This window comes from Oncorhynchus mykiss, chromosome 17, assembly GCF_013265735.2.
Source record: "Oncorhynchus mykiss isolate Arlee chromosome 17, USDA_OmykA_1.1, whole genome shotgun sequence".
NCBI lineage: Eukaryota > Metazoa > Chordata > Actinopteri > Salmoniformes > Salmonidae > Oncorhynchus > Oncorhynchus mykiss.
Genome location: NC_048581.1, coordinates 7,017,480 through 7,040,546, shown reverse-complemented (window position 1 = coordinate 7,040,546; position 23,067 = coordinate 7,017,480). Strand labels below are relative to the sequence as shown.

Here is a 23,067-nt window from a genome sequence, read left to right as displayed (position 1 = left end):
GAACCAACATGGGAAAATACACACAGGGGAGAAGCCTTAACACTGCTTAACACTGCGATTTGGTTGGGTTGTGTATCGGAGGACGCATGACTTTGACCTTCGTCTCTCCCGAGCCCGTACGGGAGTTGTAGCGATGAGACAAGATTGTAGCTACTAACAATTAGATACCACGATATTGGGGAGAAAAGGGGAGGTAAAATTAAACATTTTAAAAATTAAAACACATGAGACTCCACACAGGGGAGAAGCTTTACCACTGCTCCCAGTGTGCAAAGCGTTTGCCCATTTAGGAAGCCTGAAAGAATACATGAGAAGGCTTACAAAATACTCAGACTGTGGGAAAACATATTACTCATCACAGTCACTTCAACGTCATAAGAGAATCCACACAAAAGAGAAGAATTACTTGTAATATTGATATTTCACATCACATTGACTTAAAATGAATCAGAGAACATACACAGTGCTCCTGTTGTCTTATATTGTTGACTAAGAATGTGTTTACTTGTTTTTACCAGATGAAAGTGAATTGTACAAAGTATACTTAAACATATAGTTGTTTGTTTCTATTAGAAAACATGAATTGAATATGGAGAATGTCAGTTTGAATATAGAGTAGATCAGATTCCATGTGTTTAAATGGTCCTTTTTTAAACTCTGACTGTGTGTTTATCTGGGTGTGTCATTCCTCCAGCACTACAGATAATCAAGTGATATTTGGATGTGATGCATTAGTTCCATTGTTGACATTTGCATTGTTGGCCCACTGATGATTTAATGAAATGAAAATGTTCAGACTCTGTAATGGAAAATGTTAGTTGTTTGTGTGTCCACATAACTGAGTATGTGACTAACCTTGTGAAACTGTCCTATTATAATCTCCTGTTCTTGGGACTATCATTCTGTGTTGCAAACCAATTTGCACCTGTGTCCTTGTATGAATAAAGTCCCGCCCAGGAATAGGAAACTATAAAGATATGTGCTCATCACCCAATGCTTCAGGAATTCAGACTGTCTACACTGCGCTGTGTAACTCTGTTATTCTCTCTGAGCTCAGAAATAAAGAATCTTGGTTTGACTTGGACTCCAGCAGATCCTTATTTTATAATATCCACCACAACTCTCCCACAGATTGCTGTTTATCATTGTCTCAATGAAGAGTTCCTCGTTCGACTTTCCTGGGGGCATTTACAACGCTCCCACTGGTTGAATAAACATTGTTACCCGATTGATGAGATTATTATGGGTGAGAGCAATTATTTTATTTGTCAAATGGCAACCAAGCATCGGTCATCATGTCACCAGAATAAGACCCTCAAAGTGTATTGGAATGGAGCATCAAGCTCATCACATGTAGTTTCACCACCCTGTGAAGTTCATAACTTATTTCATCTGTAGCCTAATAAACTACATGGGTTTCCGAATCGTAGTGGGGGAACCACACAAGATATCATCACGTGACTCCAAGTTAACTAAGATGTGATGGTTGTTATATAAATATTTGCGCATCAAAGAGTTTCCACTGCCATTTCTCGCTTAAACATTTTTACTGACACAAAAAGACAAACAAATTGTCAAACGAAGTAACAAAATGTCACCAATTATTAAATTTTTCAGGCATATCCTGTTTCCATCAGCCCGGTCATTACTTATGAAATGGTTGGCTCAATATCCACCTTCATGATGTGGATGAAGCCTGATTTGGAATGTCGGAGTAGTTCTATATGATGTCATAATTCACCCCTCTGATAATCAAGTGATATTTGGAATGTCTGAGTAGTTCTATCTGATGTCATAATACACCCCTCTGATAGTGATACATTTGCTCCATTGTTTCCATGTCAGTTGGTTTCCCACTCTGATGATTTATATCTGACAGAGGGTCTTTAAATGAATAGTACGATGACATCTTAGTGGGGCTTGAAATAAATAGGATTATTAATCATAAACTCCTATAGCAACAATACACTGCAGCTTTGACATCAACATGAGAATGGTCTGATGGGTGGTGGTGCTACTCTATAGGTAAGGCTGTTCAATATGAATGTTCAAATAGTCACTTCTAGCCGGCCTCCGCCCAGTACCCTGCCCTGAACTTAGTCACTGTTACTAGCCGTCTACCACCCAGTACTCCACCCTGTATTCTAGTCAAGGCTCATCCTATATAACTACTGATGGACACACCTTTTATATTCATATACGGTCCATAATGTCTAGACACACCATCATATACATTGTAAACCAACTGTACAGTGCCTTGCGAAAGTATTCGGCCCCCTTGAACTTTGCGACCTTTTGCCACATTTCAGGCTTCAAACATAAAGATATAAAACTGTATTTTTTTGTGAAGAATCAACAACAAGTGGGACACAATCATGAAGTGGAACGACATTTATTGGATATTTCAGACTTTTAACAAATCAAAAACTAAAAAATTGGGGGTGCAAAATTATTCAGCCCCCTTAAGTTAATACTTTGTAGCGCCACCTTTTGTTGCGATTACAGCTGTAAGTCGCTTGGGGTATGTCTCTATCAGTTTTGCACATCGAGAGACTGACATTTTTTCCCATTCCTCCTTGCAAAACAGCTCGAGCTCAGTGAGGTTGGATGGAGAGCATTTGTGAACAGCAGTTTTCAGTTCTTTCCACAGATTCTCGATTGGATTCAGGTCTGGACTTTGACTTGGCCATTCTAACACCTGGATATGTTTATTTTTGAACCATTCCATTGTAGATTTTGCTTTATGTTTTGGATCATTGTCTTGTTGGAAGACAAATCTCCGTCCCAGTCTCAGGTCTTTTGCAGACTCCATCAGGTTTTCTTCCAGAATGGTCCTGTATTTGTCTCCATCCATCTTCCCATCAATTTTAACCATCTTCCCTGTCCCTGCTGAAGACAAGCAGGCCCAAAGCATGATGCTGCCACCACCATGTTTGACAGTGGGGATGGTGTGTTCAGCTGTGTTGCTTTTACGCCAAACATAACATTTTGCATTGTTGCCAAAAAGTTCAATTTTGGTTTCATCTGACCAGAGCACCTTCTTCCACATGTTTGGTGTGTCTCCCAGGTGGCTTGTGGCAAACTTTAAACAACACTTTTTATGGATATCTTTAAGAAATGGCTTTCTTCTTGCCACTCTTCCATAAAGGCCAGATTTGTGCAATATACGACTGATTGTTGTCCTATGGACAGAGTCTCCCACCTCAGCTGTAGATCTCTGCAGTTCATCCAGAGTGATCATGGGCCTCTTGGCTGCATCTCTGATCAGTCTTCTCCTTGTATGAGCTGAAAGTTTAGAGGGACGGCCAGGTCTTGGTAGATTTGCAGTGGTCTGATACTCCTTCCATTTCAATATTATCGCTTGCACAGTGCTCCTTGGGATGTTTAAAGCTTGGGAAATCTTTTTGTATCCAAATCCGGCTTTAAACTTCTTCACAACAGTATCTCGGACCTGCCTGGTGTGTTCCTTGTTCTTCATGATGCTCTCTGCGCTTTTGACGGACCTCTGAGACTATCACAGTGCAGGTGCATTTATACGGAGACTTGATTACACACAGGTGGATTGTATTTATCATCATTAGTCATTTAGGTCAACATTGGATCATTCAGAGATCCTCACTGAACTTCTGGAGAGAGTTTGCTGCACTGAAAGTAAAGGGGCTGAATAATTTTGCACGCCCAATTTTTCAGTTTTTGATTTGTTAAAAAAGTTTGAAATATCCAATAAATGTCATTCCACTTCATGATTGTGTCCCACTTGAAAATACCCAAAAATACAGTTTTATATCTTTATGTTTGAAGCCTGAAATGTGGCAAAAGGTCGCAAAGTTCAAGGAGGCCGAATACTTTCGCAAGGCACTGTATATATTTATATTCCAGACTCTGACATTCCTCCTTCTACCATTTCTATATTTCTAAATCCTTAAAAGAAATTGTAGGGAAAATCAGTAGGTCACACAAATGACTATTTCTAAACAAAGATAATAGACAAGTAGAATGGGAGAGGTTTCTTATACTATCTATACTTACCCGGTGAAGAGACTCCAGGGACGGTGATGAAGGCTGTAGGAATGAAGATCAGACAGTGAAGAGACTCCAGGGACGGAGATGAAGGCTGTAGGAATGAAGATCAGACAGCAATACTGGTCCTGTGGTCAGTTGGGGGAGTGGTCGATCCAGCCAATGATTGTGAGGAAGCGTGCAGGGAACAGGCTCCTTTCTACTACCATTCTGGGGTCTGGATACATGCCAACAAAGACCACAACTGCTTCAAACAATGAGAGTGGCTACCATTGACCACCACACTTTCTTTCATAACCAGGAAGCCCATGTTGAGTCAGCAGTGTTCCCACCATGGAAGAGGGAGCAGGAAGCCGTCATCCAGGGACAAGGACAAAGGTGCAGCACTGGTGTTAGTATCTGATGACAGAAGTGACAGCCTGGACACACAGCAAAGTTTGACGCGATCAGTGTTGTTGAGCAGAGAATCAACCAGATTGATTCACAGTCAGTGTTGTTGCGCAGAGAATCAACCAGATTGATTCACAGTCAGTGTTGTTGAGCAGAGAATCAACCAGAGAATCAACTAGATTGATTCACAGTCAGTGTTGTTGAGCTGAGAATCAACCAGAGAATCAACCAGATTGATTCACAGTCAGTGTTGTTGAGCAGAGAATCAACCAGATTGATTCACAGTCAGTGTTGTTGAGCAGAGAATCAACCAGAGAATCAACTAGATTGATTCACAGTCAGTGTTGTTGAGCTGAGAATCAACCAGAGAATCAACTAGATTGATTCACAGTCAGTGTTGTTGAGCAGAGAATCAACCAGATTGATTCACAGTCAGTGTTGTTGAGCAGAGAATCAACCAGAGAATCAACTAGATTGATTCACAGTCAGTGTTGTTGAGCAGAGAATCAACCAGATTGATTCACAGTCAGTGTTGTTGAGCAGAGAATCAACCAGAGAATCAACCAGATTGATTCACAGTCAGTGTTGTTGAGCAGAGAATCAACCAGAGAATCAACCAGATTGATTTACAGTCAGTGTTGTTGAGCAGAGAATCAACCAGAGAATCAACCAGAGAATCAACCAGAGAATCAACCAGGTTGTTGAAGTTATTCAGGTACATAATACATTTGATTTGTTTAATTATGTTTTATTCAATTAGAATAATTTACTCTGAATGAGAACAATCACATCTGTGAGCTTTATGCATTATAACATCGATTGACTAAATGATGACGTTGACAGATTTGTAGTAAAACCAGGGTTGGAGTCAAATCCATTTCATTTCCAGTCAATTCAGAAAGTAAACCAAATTCCACATTTTCCTCATTGAAAACTATAGAAGAGAATTGGAATTTTCAGTTTACTTCCTGAATTTACTGGAATATTCTAAAATGGATTAAATTGGGAGGTTTCCCTCATGAATCTGCACAACAACACCCTATAATGACGAAGCAAAAACAGGATTAGAAATGTATGCATATGCATTTTAAAATTAAAACTGAAATATCACATTTAAATAAGTATTCAGAACCTTTACTCAGTGCTTTGTTGAAGCACCTTTGGCAGTGATTATAGCCTCAAGCCACCTTGGGTATGACACTACAATCTTGGCACATCTGTATTTGTGGAGTTTCTCCCATTCTTCTCTGCAGATCCTCTCAAGATCTGTCAGGTTGGATGGAGAGCGTCACTGCGCAGCTATTTTCAGGATTTCTTCAGAGTTGTTCGATCGGATTAAAATCCGGATTCTGGCAGGGCCACTCAAGGACAATCAGACTTGTCTCAAAGCCACTTCTATGTTGTCTTCGCTGTGTGCTTAGGGTCTTTGTCCTGTTGGAAGATGAACCTTTGCCCCAGTCTGAGGTCCTGAGTGCTCTTGAGCAGGTTTTCATCAATTATCTCTCTGTACTTTGCTCCGTTCATCTTTCCCTCGATCCTGACTAGTCTCCCAGTCCCTGCCGCTGAAAAACATCCCCACACCATGATGTTGCCACCACCACGCTTCACCGTAGGAATCGTGCCAGGTTTCTTCCAGACCTAACGCTTGGCATTCAGGCCAAAGAGTTTAATCTTGGTTTCATCAGTTCAGAGACCCACTCTAATTTGCATACCGCCCCAACAGATCCACAAATGATGCAATCTCTATTGCACTCAACACTGCCCTTTCACATCTGGACAAAAGGAATACCTATGTACAGTCGTGGCCAAACTTTTTGAGATTGATACAAATATTAATTTTCACAAAGTCTGCTGCCTCCGTTTGTATGACGGCAATTTGAAGATACTCCAGAATCTTATGAAGAGTGATCAGATGAATTGCAATTAATTGCAAAGTCCCTCTTTGCCATTCAAATGAACTGAATCCCCCCAAAACATTTCCACTGCATTTCAGCCCTGCCACAAAAGGACCAGCTGACATCATGTCAGTGATTCTCTCGTTAACACAGGTGTGAGTGTTGACGAGGACAAAGCTGGAGATCACTCTGTCATGCTGATTGAGTTCGAATTTTTAATTTTTAATTCATTTTTTACGTTTATTTAACTAGGCAAGTCAGTTAAGAACAAATTCTTCCAGAATAACAGACTGGAAGCTTCAAAAGGAGGGTGGTGCTTGGAATCATTGTTCTTCCTCTGTCAACGATGGTTACCTGCAAGGAAACACGTGCCGTCATCATTGCTTTGCACAAAAAGGGCTTCACAGGCAAGGATATTGCTGCCAGTAAGATTGCACCTAAATCAACCATTTATCGGATCATCAAGAACTTCAAGGAGAGCGGTTCAATTGTTGTGAAGAAGGCTTCAGGGCGCCCAAGAAAGTCCAGCAAGCTCCAGGACCGTCTCCTAAAGTTGATTCAGCTGCGGGATCGGGGCACCATCAGTACAGAGCTTGCTCAGGAATGGCAGCAGGCAGGTGTGAGGGCAGCAGGCAGGTGTGTGGGCAGCAGGCAGGTGTGAGTGCATCTGCACGCACAGTGAGGCGAAGACTTTTGGAGGATGGCCTGTTGTCAAGAAGGGCAGCAAAGAAGCCTCTTCTCTCCAGGAAAAACATCAGGGACAGACTGATGTTTTGCAAAAGGTACAGGGATTGGACTGCTGAGGACTGGGGTAAAGTCATTTTCTCTCATGAATCCCATTTACGATTGTTTGGGGCATCCGGAAAAAAGCTTGTCTGGAGAAGACAAGGTGAGCGCTACCATCAACCCTGTGTCATGCCAACAGTAAAGCATCCTGAGACCATTCAAGTGTGGGGTTGCTTCTCAGCCAAGGGTGTGGGCTCACTCAAACATTTTCCTCAGAACACAGCCATGAATAAAGAATGGTACCAACACATCCTCCGAGAGCAACTTCTCCCAACCATCCAGGAACAGTTTGGTGATGAACAATGGCTTTTCCAGCATGACCTTGCCATAAGGCAAAAGTGATATCTAAGTGGCTCGGGGAACAGAACATCGATATTTTGGGTCCAGGGTCAGGAAACTCCCCAGACCTTAATCCCATTGAGCACTGGTGTTCAATCCTCAAGAGGCGGGTGGACAAACGAAAACCCACAAATTCTGACAAACTCCAAGCATTGATTATGCAAGAATGGGCTGCCATCAGTCAGGATGTGGCCCAGACGTTAATTGACAGCATGCCAGGGTGGATTGCAGAGGTCTTGAAAAAGAAGGGTCAACACTGCAAATATTGACTCTTTGCATCAACTTCATGTAATTGTCAATAAAAGCCTTTGACACTTATGAAATGCTTGTAATTATACTTCACTATTCCATAGTAACATCTGACAAAAATATCTAAAGACACTGAAGCAGTAAACTTTGTGGAAATTAATATTTGTGTCATTCTCAAAACTTTTGGCCATGACTGTAGAGGCGGCAGGTGGTTAGAAAATTGTGCCAGTAACCGTAAAGGTGCTAGATTGAATCTCTGAGCTAACAAGGTAAAAATCTGTCTTTCTACCCGTGAACATGGCAGTTAACCCACTTTCATAGGCTGTCATTGTAAATAAGAATTTGTTCTTTAACTGACTTGCCTAGATAAAAAAAAGAAGTGAGAATGCTATTCATTGACTACAGCTCCGCTTTCAACACCATAGTGCCCTCAAAGCTCATCTTTAAGCTTAGGAACCTGGGACTAAACATCTCCCTCTGCAACTAGATCCTGGACTTCTTGATGAGCCACCCCCAGGTGGTAAGAGTAAGTAACAACACATCTGCCACGCTGCTCCTCATCACGGGGAGCCCCTCAGGGGTGCATGCTCAGCCCCCTCCTGTACTCCCTGTTCACTCATGACTGCAAGGCCAGACACGACTCCAACGCCATCATTGAACAGTGTCATCAGGCCTGATCACTGACAACAACAACAAAGCCTACAGGGAGGAGGTCAGAGACCTGGTCGTGTGGTGCCAGGACAGCAACCAGTCCCTCAATGTGATCAAGATAAAGGAGATGATTGTGGACTACAGGAAAAGGAGGACCAAGCATGCCCCATTCTCATTGACAGAGCTGTAGTGGAGCAGGTTGAGAGTTTCAAGTTCCTTGGTGTACGCATCACCAACAAACTGTCATGGTCCAAGCACACCAAGACAGTCATGAAGAGGGCATGACAAAACCTATTCCCCCTGAGGATACTGAAAAGATTTGTCATGGGTCCTCAGATCCTCAAAACGTTCTACAGCTGCACCATCGAGAGCATCCTGACTGATTGCATCACTGCCTGGTTTGGCAACTGCTCGGCCTCTGGCCGCAATGCACTACAGAGGGCAGTGCATACGGCCCAGTACATCACTAGGGCCAAGCTTCCTGCCACTCAGGACTTCTATACCAGGCGGTGTCAGAGGGACTTTTTTTTGTACTTTACAAGTATTTTTCTTAACTGCATTGTTGGTTAAGGGCTTGTAAGTAAGCATTTCACTAAGGTCTACACCGGTTGTGAATAATAATATTTAATTTGATTTTCATACTTTTCTAATGAAACACTTTTCAACCCATATGATCTATTACATAATAAAAGTCTAACAAAACGTATACAAATATCATGTCATAGTGAATTCATGACATGTGAACGAACAAGCCTTTTCATACTTTATAATATGGCTATACAGTGGGGAGAACAAGTATTTGATAGCCTGCAAAATCGGCAGTGTTTCCTACTTACAAAGCATGTAGAGGTCTGTCATTTTTTATCATAGATACACTTTTTATTTTATTTCACCTTTATTTAACCAGGTAGGCAAGTTGAGAACACCTTTATTTAACCAGGTAGGCAAGTTGAGACCACCTTTATTTAACCAGGTAGGCAAGTTGAGACCTGGCCAAGATAAAGCAAAGCAGTTCGACACATACAAGGACAGAGTTACACCAAAGTAAAACAAACATACAGTCAATAATACAGTATAAACAAGTCTATATACGATGTGAGCAAATGAGGTGAGATAAGGGAGGTAAAGGCAAGAAGGCCATGGTGGCAAAGTAAATACAATATAGCAAGTAAAACACTGGAATGGTAGATTTGCAGTGGAAGAATGTGCAAAGTAGAAATAAAAATAATGGGGTGCAAAGGAGCAAAATAAATAAATAAAATACAGTAGGGAAAGAGGTAGTTGTTTGGGCTTAAATTATAGGTGGGCTATGTACAGGTGCAGTAATCTGTGAGCTGCTCTGACAGTTGGTGCTTAAAGCTAGTGAGGGAGATAAGTGTTTCCAATTTCAGAGATTTTTGTAGTTCGTTCCAGTCATTGGTAGCAGAGAACTGGAAGGAGAGGCAGCCAAAGAAATAATTGGTTTTGGGGGTGACCAGAAAGATATACCTGCTGGAGGGCGTGCTACAGGTGGGTGATGCTATGGTGACCAGCGAGATGAGATAAGGGGGGACTTTACATAGCAGGATCTTGTAGATGACATGGAGCCAGTGGGTTTGGCAACGAGTATGAAGCGAGGGCCAGCCAACGAGAGCGTACAGGTTGCAATGGTGGGTAGTATATGGGGCTTTGGTGACAAAACAGATTGCACTGTGATAGACTGCATCCAATTTGTTGAGTAGGGTATTGGAGGCTATTTTGTAAATGACATCACCGAAGTCGAGGATTGGTAGGATGGTCAGTTTTACAAGGGTATGTTTGGCAGCATGAGTGAAGGATGCTTTGTTGCGAAATAGGAAGCCAATTCTATATTTAACTCTGGATTGGAGATGTTTGATCTGGGTCTGGAAGGAGAGTTTACAGTCTAACCAGACACCTAGGTATTTGTAGTTGTCCACGTATTCTAAGTCAGAGCCGTCCAGAGTAGTGATGTTGGACAGGCGGGCAGGTGCAGGCAGCGATCGGTTGAAGAGCATGCATTTAGTTTTACTTGTATTTAAGAGCAATTGGAGGCCACGGAAGGAGAGTTGTATGGCATTGAAGCTTGCCTGGAGGGTTGTTAACACAGTGTCCTAAGAAGGGCCAGAAGTATACAGAATGATGTTGTCTGCGTAGAGGTGGATCAGAGACTCACCAGCAGCAAGAGCGACATCATTGATGTATACAGAGAAGAGAGTCGGTCCAACAATTGAACCCTGTGGCACCCCCATAGAGACTGCCAGAGGTCCGGACAGCAGACCCTCCGATTTTACACATTGAACTCTATCAGAGAAGTAGTTGGTGAACCAGGCGAGGCAATTATTTGAGAAACCAAGGCTGTTGAGTCTGCCGATGAGGATGTGGTGATTGACAGAGTTGAAAGCCTTGGCCAGATCAATGAATACGGCTGCACAGTAATGTTTCTTATCAATGGCGGTTAAGATACCGTTTAGGATCTTGAGCGTGGCTGAGGTGCACCCATGACCAGCTCTGAAACCAGATTGCATAGCAGAAAAGGTATGGTGAGATTCAAAATGGTCGGTAATCTGTTGGTTGACTTTGCTTTCAAAGACCTTAGAAAGACAAGGTAGGATAGATTAAGGTCTGTAGCAGTTTGGGTCAAGAGTGTCCCCCCCTTTGAAGAGGGGGATGACCGCAGCTACTTTCCAATCTTTGGGAATGTCAGACGACACGAAAGAGAGGTTGAACAGGCTAGTAATAGGGGTGGCAACAATTTCGGCAGATAATTTTAGAAAGAAAGGGTCCAGATTGTCTAGCCCGGGTTGATTTGTAGGGGTCCAGATTTTGCCGCTCTGTCAGAACATCAGCTGACTGGATTTGGGAGAAAGAGAAATGGGGAAGGCTTGGGCGAGTTGCTGTGGGGGGTGCAGTGCTGTTGACCGGGGTAGGAGTAGCCAGGTGGAAAGCATGGCCAGCCATAGAAAAATGCTTATTGAAATTCTCAATTATGGTGGATTTATCAGTGGTGACAGTGTTTCCTATCTTCAGTGCAGTGGGCAGTAGGGAGGAGGTGTTCTTATTCTCCATGGACTTTACAGTGTTCCAGAACTTTTTTGAGTTAGTGTTGCAGGAAGCAAATTTCTGCTTGAAAAAGCTAACCTTGGCTTTTCTAACTGCCTGTGTATAATGGTTTCTAGCTTCCCTGAACAGCTGCATATCACGGGGGCTGTTCGATGCTAATGCAGAACGCCATAGGATGTTTTTGTGTTGGTTAAGGGCAGTCAGGTCTGGGGAGAACCAAGGGCTATATCTGTTCCTGGTTCTAAATTTCTTGAATGGGGCATGCTTATTTAAGATGGTTAGAAAGGCATTTTAAAAAAAATACCCAGGCATCCTCTACTGACGGGATGAGATCAATGTCCTTCCGGGATATCCCGGCCAGGTCGATTAGAAAGGCCTGCTCGCTGAAGTGTTTCAGGGAGCGTTTGACAGTGATGAGTGGAGGTCGTTTGACCGCTGACCCATTACGGATGCAGGCAATGAGGCAGTGATCGCTGAGATCTTGGTTGATAACAGCAGAGGTGTATTTAGAGGGCAAGTTGGTTAGGATGATATCTATGAGGGTGCCCGTGTTTAAGGCTTTGGGGAGGTACCTAGTAGGTTCATTGATAATTTGTGTAAAAAATTAACAGAGAAAATGTGTATTAACACACTACCTATTCATAGAAGTATTTATTCATCATCTACATATTCATATTACGCTTTTACGTCTGTGTACAGGAAAGTAGTAGTTGTATGACGAAAGAGAAAATATATCAGCTAGTTGTTAAATAATTATGACGTTCTTTCCAATACAAAAAGTGTTGTAACTATTGTTTCCAAACTGCGTTACCCACTCCAGCCAGCAGATGGCGACGAGCGTCTTTCAGGTGATGCTTCTTGCGTGACGTATAATGGACTGGACGGGACGCTTCTTCAAGAACAACAAGGCGCCAACTCTTTCAACCACCTCGATAGCTTGCTAGACAACATAAAACTTACAGATTGACGTTTTAGACCATGTTAATGTGCATTAGCTAATCGCAGTGTTTAAAACACATTTCAGTTGACGTTAACTTGAACCTAATTTGCTTGTTCAATTTGCAAATTTGTTAAAGATTGATACTGAGCCTAGCACTAGGCTATTCGCTAATGCTAACTAGCTAGCTAACATCCCTGACCATGAGCTCATTAAACTACTCACCCCCTGCTAAAGAAGTGGATGTCTGCTGTACGGAGAAAGAAGCTCTGGCGCTGAACATTGTCGTGAAAGATGAAGAGGAGGATATTACAGTGAAAGGAGAGAAAGATGCTCTGCCGCTGAACATTGTCGTGAAAGACGAAGAGGAGGATATTACAGTGAAAGGAGAGAAAGATGCTCTGCCGCTGAACATTGTCGTGAAAGACGAAGAGGAGGATATTACAGTGAAAGGAGAGAAAGAACCTTTCAGAATGGAAGAGGAGGCTGTTATAGGGAAAGAAGAGAAAGCATCCTCTTCCTCTCTAAAAGCTTATATCTCAGTAAAGGTGAAGGAGGAAGACGTTTTGGGAGTGAAAGAGGAGGAGACAGAATATCTCATTAACACCAGTGAGTATTGTCTTAAAAACAGGGGCACAAACTATGCAGTTGTTGAACTAATGTGTGGTTTTAAGGGGCATTCTACTTAAGTTCTTCACTTCAATGTGATGTTCAGTACTATATAAATTGTTAAAGGGTCAATCTGCCATTGCTACATATATTTTTGGGACTTTTAAATTAGATTTAATTATATATAACAGGCTTTTAAAATGTAATAATGGAGCATAATTTATACTTAAAATATCAAAGGGACACAAAAGGCACCCAATTAATTTAGAGATATTAATGCCTCTGATAAGACCCTATGACTGTAATAGACAGTAATAATTGATGATGGTAATAAGTTCACCATCTGTTTGATGTTCTCGTTAACACAGGAGAGAGACATGACTATCGTGGATCCTCTGGGGAGACTCAACATCCTGATGCTGACGAGGCAGAGAAGAGTCTCTCCAGATCAGAACACCAGATGGTACAGCTTGGTCTGGTCTAGCATACAGCTTGCTCTATCTGGGTCTGGGCTGTGTTTCTGTAAAGCAGTTTATGACAACAGTGACATCAGCATCCATAATGGTATGTGTCTGTGTCTCCTCTTTATGGTTACCAGGACAACGCTAGCCCTTCCTCTCTCCCGGAGTCCCCGTGTCATGCCTCTCCCGGAAACACCTTACTGCTGGGTATGAAGAGGTTGTCTGTGCTGCTGGTGGACTGCAGGAAAACAACAGGGCTGAGTGGAACTGTGAGAGGAGGAGAAGAGAAGAAAGGATCAGATTTGACACATCAAAGTAAGTGCTGTAGTTCAGTTTGAACAAATAAATAGATCTGCCCACTGGTATCTGTTACCAGGACAACCAGCAGAGTTCTGTTAGTTGACAGGAAGATAGAGTAGTGTATATGGATGTAATGAATATCATAACACTGAAAAAGGATTCGGCCAATGAAAAGAGAGAAACCGATAGACCATATAAAACCTTGATGAAAGTTAGCTTTAGAGGGAAAGTTTCAAGATGACCTAATGTAAGGTGCTTGTTTTACAAAAACATTCCATAAACTTGGTTCAGTTTATCAATCAACCTACCAGGGTAGTTACAAACAGTACAGAAATTGAATCATCAACATATTTTGATCATATCTTTACTATTGCTGCAGAAATGTGTTTGAAAGCAGTATCCAAATTCATCGGCTGTTGTGATCACAATATAGTAGTCATATCTAGGACAACCAAAGTCCAATAGGCTGGGCCTAATGTTCTTTATAAGAGGTCATACAATTGTTTGTGGTGATTCCTATGTTGTTGATGTTATTATGTTGTTTTTTTTCACAGTAAATAACTCACGGACACTAGAGAAGCTTTAACCAAGTTGAATTATTCCCAAAGGTTCTGTACATCTGTAATTCAGACAACCCAACGTTTGTTCCATCCAGATATATGTCGCACTTAAGACACTCCTTCTCTCCAATCCTTACATCTTATGGTTCCACAGGAAGAGAGTAACAGGATACCAGACCTTTATCTCCCTGATGAGAATCTGTCCTGACCTCAACCCCTCCTTCATCTAATCCACAGATGTTCGTCTCCCCTGTTTCACACTTTGCTCTCCTCTCGTCCACCCAACACATTCCGAAGCCACCTGTCTTTCTTCAGAGAACCATTAACTTCTGACATAACACCCAGTCTCTTTCACTTCCTATCACTTCTTTAATGTCTCCATGTTCCAAGTTTGGCCGATTCCAACAATGGAAACAATATTTGTTGGTCCGTGGTGTGTAATGACGAGCAACCAGACGCTGCCCTTGACACGTTTATGAAATTGCTTATCCCAGTTACTAATAAGCAGCACCCATTAAGAAAATGACTGTAAAAACTGTTAAAACCACGTGGATTGATGAGGAATTTAAAAATGGTATGATGAAGAGGGAGGCAAAAGAGATGGCATATAGGTCTGGCTGAATAACTGATTGGCAAACCTATTGCAAATTGAGAAATCATGTGACTAAACTGAGTAAAATGAAGAAACTACACTATGAATTACACGAAGAATGATTGTAAAAAGTTTTGGAACTCCTTTGATGCAATTTTGGGGAAAAAATCAACAATGACATGTTACTGGTGTCTGACAACGTGGATTGAGGATAATAGCAGCCGATATTGCCAGTTCTATTAGCATTATCTTAAATTTAAGCCCACTAGAAAGTGTGTTCCCTCAGGCTTGGAGGGAAGCTAAAGTCATTCCACTCCCCAAGAATAGTAAAGCTCCCTTTACTGGCTTAAATAGCCGACCAATCAGCCTGTTACCAACCCTAAAAAATGGTGTTTGACCAGATACAATGCTATTTTACAGTAAACAAATATAGACTTTTAGCTTATAGGGAAGTTCATTCAACAAGCACAGCACTTACAAATGACTGATTGGCTGAGAGAAATTGATGATAAAAATATTGTTGGGGCTGTTTTGTTTGACTCAGTGTGGCTTTTGACATTATCGATCGTAGTCTGCTGCTGAAAAAAACGTATGGCTTTTACACCCCCTGCTGTATTGTGGATAAAGAGTTTTTTTTAAAAATGTAACCTTTATTTAACTAGGCAAGTCAGTTAAGAGCAAATTATTTTTTTCAATGACGGCCTAGGACTGCCTTGTTCAGGGGCAGAACGACAGAGTTTTACCTTGTCAGCTCATGGATTCAATCTGACCTGGCCTACACAATCCCCCGACCTCAACCAAGAGATGGCATATAGGTCTGGCTGTATAACTGATTGGAAAACCTATTGCAAATTGAGACATCATTTGACTAAACTGAATAAAAAGAAGAAAGTACACAATGAAACAAAGATAAATGACATGAAGAATGATAGTAAAAAGTAAAATGGTTGTAAAAATCTTTGGAGCATCTTCAATGAAATTTTGCGCAAATAAAATCTACAATGACAAGTCACTGGTGTCTGACAACGTGGATGGAAAATTGAGGATAATAGCGGCCGATATTGCCATTCCTATTTGCCTTGTCTTTATTTTAAGTCTACTAGAAAGTGTGTGCCCTCAGGCCTGGAGGGAAGCTAAAGTCATTCCACTACCCAAGAATAGTAAAGCTCCCTTTGCTGGCTTAAATAGCTGACCAATCAGCCTGTTACCAACCCTTACAATTTTTGGAAAAAAATATTTGACCAGATACAATGCTGTTTTACATTAAACAAATATAGACTTTTAGCTTATAGGGAAGTTCATTCAACAAGCACAGCACTTGCAAATGACTGTTTGGCTGAGAGAAATTGATGATAAAAATATTGTTGGGGCTGTTTTGTTAGACTTCGGTTCGGCATTTGACATTATCGATCAAAGTCTGGTGCTGAAAAAACGTATGGCTTTACACCCCCTGCTATATTGTGGATAAAGAGTTTTTCTTTTAAATGTAAAATGTATTTAACTAGGCAAGTCAGTTAAGAACAAATTATTTTTTTCAATGACGGCCTAGGACTGCCTTGTTCAGGGGCAGAACGACAGAGTTTTACCTTGTCAACTCAGGGATTCGATCCAGCAATCTCTCGGTTACTAGCCTACCGCTCTAACCACTAGGCTACCTGCCGCCCCAGAGCTACCTGTCTGACAGAACACAGTGTTCTTTAATGGAAGCCTGTACAACAAAATCAAGGCAGAATCAGGAATTCCCCAGGGCAGCTGTTTGGCACCTACTCTTTTCAATCTTTACCAACAACATTCCAATGACATTTAAGTAAAGCCAGTGAGTCTATGTATGCGGATGACTCAACACTGTACACGTCAGCTACTACAGCGACTGAAATGACTGCAACCCTTAACATAGAGCTGCAGTTAGTTTCAGAATGGGTGTCAAGGAATAAGTTAGTTCTAAATATTTCTGATTACCTTAAAACCTCTTGGTGTTAGGGGGCAGTATTTTCATTTTTGGGAAAAAAACGTCCCCGTTTTAAACGGGATATTTTGTCAGGAGAAGATGCTAGAATATGCATATAATTGACATCTTTGGATAGAAAACACTCTAACGTTTCCAAAACTGTAAAGGTATTGTCTGTGAGTATAACAGAACTGATGTTGCAGGCGAAAGCCTGAGAAAATCCAATCCGGAAGTGCCCCAGGTTTTGAAAGCGCTGCGTTCCAATGACTCCCTATATGGCTTTGAATGTACCATCAACGAGCTTACGCTTTCTACGTATTCCCCAAGGTGTCTACAGCATTGTGACGTAGTTTTAAGCATTTCTGTTGAAGAATAGCCATATGGGGGCACATTGCGTAAGTGGTCACATGGTGGCTCCGAGAGAGATTCTCACGTAAAGTGCAGAGGTAGCCATTACTCCAATCGGTCCTAGAGAAAAAGGAATTGTCCCGACGGACATATTATCAAATAGATAGAAAAACACCTTGAGGATTAATTCTAAACAACGTTTGCCATGTTTTTGTCAATATTATGGAGCTAATTTTGAATATTTTTTCGGATTTTTTCGGATTTCGGATTTCTCAGCCAAACGTGAAGAACAAACAGAGCTATTTCGCCTACAAAAATAATATTTTGGGAAAAAATGGAAAAAATGAATGAAAAAATGAACTTTGGCTGTCTACCTGGGAGTCTCGTGAGTGAAAACATTTGAAGTTCATCAAAGGTAAACGATTTAATTTGATTGATTTTCTGATTTCCGGCTATGATAAACTTACACAGATGCTTGTCTAGCGTTGGCTGTAAAGCATATTTTGAAAATCTGAGATGACAGGGTGATTAACAAAAGGCTAAGCTGTGTTCCAATATATTTCACTTTTGATTTTCATGAATAGGAAGATTTTCTAGGAAGATTTATGTCCGTTGCGTTATGCTAATTAGTGTCAGATGATGATAACTGTCCCGTTCACGGGCTGGGTGTCACTACAGGTTAAGTTACATGGCCTACTATGCTAATTCTTTAGCGGTATTGTTAGAGGGGGCTAAAGAAATATTTTGTTGGTGCGCCAGGCAGGTATTAACCCTAGTTATTAAAGTTAGTTATTACCTATTATAACATTATTATTTTTAAAATATTATTAAAACTGAAAGGATGAGAGTAGAATAGATAGAGTAGCGCTTCCAGACACATTCTAAACATGATGGAGACTTAAAGGAGGACTGTAGCATCTAATTATGAAACATTATGGAGTCTTAAAGGAGGACTGTAGCATCTAATGATGAAACATTATGGAGTCTTAAAGGAGGCCTGTAGCATCTAATGATGAAACATTATGGAGTCTTAAAGGAGGACTGTACCATCTAATGATGAAACATTATGGAGTCTTAAAGGAGGCCTGTAGCATCTAATGATGAAACATTATGGAGTCTTAAAGGAGGCCTGTAGCATCTAATGATGAAACATTATGGAGTCTTAAAGGAGGACTGTAGCATCTAATGATGAAACATTATGGAGTCTTAAAGGAGGACTGTAGCATCTAATGATGAAACATTATGGAGTCTTAAAGGAGGACTGTAGCATCTAATGATGAAACATTATGGAGTCTTAAAGGAGGACTGTAGCATCTAATGATGAAACATTATGGAGTCTTAAAGGAGCCTTGTAGCATCTAATGATGAAACATTATGGAGTCTTAAGCTTTAATTTGTGGTATTGCACTTGTGAATGCATGAAAGTTAAATATTTCTAATAAAAATAAATATATTTTGCACTCTGCAATTTCACCGGATGTTGTCGAAATGTTCCGCTAGTGGAATCCCTAGCCATAACAGGTTTTAATGTGTTTGAGCCAATCAGTTGTGTTGTGACAAGGTAGGGGTGGTATACAGAAGATAGCCCTATTGGGTAAAAGACGAAGTCCATATTATGTCAAGAACAGCTCAAATAAGCAAAGAGAAACAACAGTCCATCATTACTTTAAGGACCACCACAAGAATGGAAGATCCAGAGTTACTTCTGATGCATAAGTTCATTAGAGATACCAGCCTTAGAAATTGCAGCCCAAATAAATGCTTCACAAAGTTCAAGTAACAGACACATCTCAACATCATCGGTTCAGAGGAGACTGCGTGAATCAGGCCTTCATGGTCGAATTGCTGCAAGGAAACCTCTACTAAAGGACACCAATAAGAAGAAGAGACTTGCTTGGGCCAAGAAACATGAGCAATGGACATTAGACCGGTGGATATCTGTCCTTGGGTCTGATAAATCTTAATGTGAGATTTTTGGTTCCGAGCGTCATGTCTTTGTGAGACGAGGAGTAGATGAACAGATTATCTCCGCATGTGTGGTTCCCACCATGAAGCATGGAGGAGGAGATGTGATGGTGTGCGGGTGCTTTGCTATTGACAATGTCAGTGATTTATTTATTCAAGTCACACTTAACCAGCATGACTACCACAGCATTCTGCAGCGATATGCCATCCCATCTGGTTTGGGATTAGTCCCACTGTCATTTGTTTTTCAACAGGACAATGACCCAACACACCTCCAGGTTGTGTAAGAGCTATTTGATTAAGTAGGAGAGTGATGGAGTGCTGCATCAGATGACCTGGCCTACACAATCCCCCGACCTCAACCAAATCAAGATGGTTTGGGATGAGTTGGATCGCAGAGGTGAAGGGAAAGCGGCCTACAAGTTCTCAACATATGTGGGAATGCCTACAAGACTGTTGGAAAAGGATTCCAGGTGAAGCTGGTTGAGAGAAAGCAAGGGTGGCAACTTTTGAAGAATAAAATATATATTTTGATTTAACACTTGTGGTTACTACATGATTCCATGTGTTTTTTAATCATTTTGATGTCTTTATTATTCTACAATGTAGAAAATAGTAAAAATAAAGAAAAACCCTTGAATGAGTAGGTAAGTCCAACCTTCGACTGGTACTGTACATTACATTTCCTAACAGCTCCAGTGGACATTCCTGCAATCAGCATGCCAATTGCCCGCTCCCTCAGAGACCTGTGGCATTGTTGTGTGAACAAACTGCACATTTTCGAGTAGCCTTTTATTATCCCCAGCACAAGGTGCACCTGTGTAATAAGCAAGCTGTTCAATCAGCTTCTTGATATGCCACACCTGTCAGGTGGATGGATTATCTTGGCAAAGAATAAATGTTGACTAACAGTGATGCTCATGAAACATCCAACACTTTACATGTTGCGTTTATATTTTTGTTTTTTGTTGTTACTATCAGTTTTAGGAACATTTACCCAAAATATGACATCAGCGATAATCAAAATGTTGAAAATCTGTGAATGTCTAAATAAGAAATTGGTCCATTTAAACAGCATGTGTCGAACCCTTTCAACAACGGGGAGATGTTACTGATGTGCTTTGTATCTGCGACGTAAAAACAAGTTTTGGACTTCCACACAAAATTACTTCTTTAGTTATTTTATGTTTAAGGAAGTGTGTAGGTCACATTCTGTATCATATAGCTATGAAAGTTATATATTTTAGAACCACCTGTTCAATTGGAATCCAGCGACGTCTGTGTCTTCAGTGTCCTAGAACTGTCCAGGTTTTTGTGTTCTGACTTGTAAAACAGGATGAATAAAATAAGTAATGTAAACATAGCAGTAATTACCAGGAAGCGCTACATTTGTTTTAAAATCACACTAAGATTGTTAAAACTGGCCTCGGGTTATTGAGAGATCTGATTTAGGATTTACCCTCGTAGCAAGGTTGTTTTATCATGTGGTTTCATTCGGGTCTCTATTTAAAAATAACACTGTCTTTGGCAGGAGAAAGACCAGACTCAGAGGAACCAGAGCCAGGGACGTCCAAACTAGCAAGACGACACAACTGCTCCCACTGTGGAAAAAATTGTAACCGGTTATGGGACCTGAAACAACATGAGAAAATGCACACAGGGGAGAAGCCTTACCACTGTTCCCAATGTGGAAAGTGTTTTGTCTGTTTGGGGGAGCTGAAACAACATGAGAGAATGCACACAGGAGAGAAGCCTTACCACTGCTCCCAATGTGGAAAGAGTTTCAACCAGAAAGCAAACCTGAAAGCTCATGAGAGAATACACACAGGAGAGAAGCCTTACCACTGCTCCCAACGTGGAAGGTGTTTTGTCTGTTCGGGGGAGCTGAAACAACATGAGAGAATGCACACAGGAGAGAAGCCTTACCACTGCTCCCAATGTGGAAAGAATTTCAACCAGAAAGCAAACCTGAAAGCTCATGAGAGAATACACACAGGAGAGAAGCCTTACCACTGCTCCCAATGTGGAATGAGTTTCAACCAGAAAGCAAACCTGAAAGCTCATGAGAGAATACACACAGGAGAGAAGCCTTACCACTGCTCCCAATGTGGAAGGTGTTTCAACCAGTCATGGGCGCTGAAACAACACGAGAGAATACACACAGGAGAGAAGCCTTACCACTGCTCCCAATGTGGAAAGTTTTTCAACCAGTCGAGGGAGCTGAAACAACATGAGAGAATACACACAGGAGAGAAGCCTTACCACTGCTCCCAATGTGGAAAGTGTTTCAACCAGAGAGTAAACCTGGAAGCTCATGAGAGAATACACACAGGAGAGAAGCCTTACCACTGATCCCAGTGTAAGTGTGAGCTCCCTCGTGTCCCAGTGTACACACAGCTCATGAGAGAATACACACAGAAGAGAAGCCTTACCACTGCTCCCAGTGTGGAAAGTGTTTCAACCAGTCGGGGGAGCTGAAACAACACGAGAGAATACACACAGGAGAGAAGCCTTACCACTGCTCCCAATGTGGAAAGTGTTTCAACCGGTCGGGGGAGCTGAAACAACATGAGAGAATACACACAGGAGAGAAGCCTTACCACTGCTCCCAATGTGGAAAGTGTTTCATCCATTCAGGGGATCTGAAACGACATGAGAGAATACACACAGGAGAGAAGCCTTACCACTGCTCCCACTGTGGAAAGTGTTTCAACCAGAGAGGAAACCTGAAAAAGCATGAGAATACACACAGGGCAGAAGCCTTACCACTCCGCCCAGGTTGCAAAGCTTTTGCCCATTTAGGAAGCCTGAAAGAACACATTAGACTGCACACAGCGGAGAAGGCTTAGAAAAGCTCAGACTGTGGGAAAACATATTACTCATAAGTCACTTAAACGTCATTAGAGAATAGAGAAATTACTTCTCTTAGCGTGTATATTGATATTTCACATCACATTGACTTCAAATTCATCAGAGAACATACACAGTGCTCCCGTTGTCTTATATTGTTGACTGACAATATGTTTACCTGTCTTTGCCATATGAAATTAAATGGTACAGGGTATACTCAAACATATATTTGTTTGTTTCTATTAGAAGACATGAAGTGAATATGGAGGCTGTCAGTTTGAATATAAAGAAGATCAGGTTCCTTCTTTTAAACTGTCCTTTTTTTAAACTCTTTGTGTTTATCTGGGTGTGTCATTCCTCCAGCACTACAGATAATCAAGTGATATTTGGATGTGATGCATTAGTTCCATTGTTGACATTTGCATTGTAGCCCACTGATGATTTAATGAAATGAAAATGTTCAGACTCTGTAATGGAAAATGTTAATTGTTTGTGTGTCCACATAACTGAGTATGTGACTAACCTTGTGAAACTGTCCTATTATAAGCTCCTGTTCTTGGGAGTATCATTCTGTGTTGCAAACCAATTTGCACCTGTGTCCTTGTATGAATAAAGTCCCTCCCAGGAACAGGAAACTATAAAGATATGTGCTCATCACCCAATGCTTCAGGAATTCAGACTGTCTACACTGTGCTGTGTAACTCTGTTATTCTCTCTGAGCTCAGAAATAAAGAATCTTGGTTTGACTTGGACTCCAGCAGATCCTTATTTTATAATATCCACCACAACTCTCCCACAGATTGCTGTTCATCATTGTCTCAAAGAAGAGTTCCTTGTTCCACTTTCCTGGGGGAATTTACAAGCCTCCCACTGATTGAATAAACATTGTTTCCACAGGTAACATTTTGTGTTTCACCCAACTTGCAACCTAAATCCAATGACTGGTATCATTTTGTGTTTCACCCAACTTGCGACCTAAATCCAATGACAGGTAACATTTTGTGTTTCACCCAACTTGCAACCAATATCCAATGACTGGTGACATTTTGTGTTGATTTCATGTTAAATTCACATTAGTTGACGAATCATAGAAATGTAAATAGAAAC

At 41.2% G+C, this 23,067-nt stretch overlaps 1 pseudogene; it reads left to right on the top strand.

Moving 5' to 3' along the window:
* The window catches only part of LOC118940074, a 50,038-nt pseudogene that overhangs the window by 13,562 nt on the left and 13,409 nt on the right, over window positions 1-23,067 (top strand).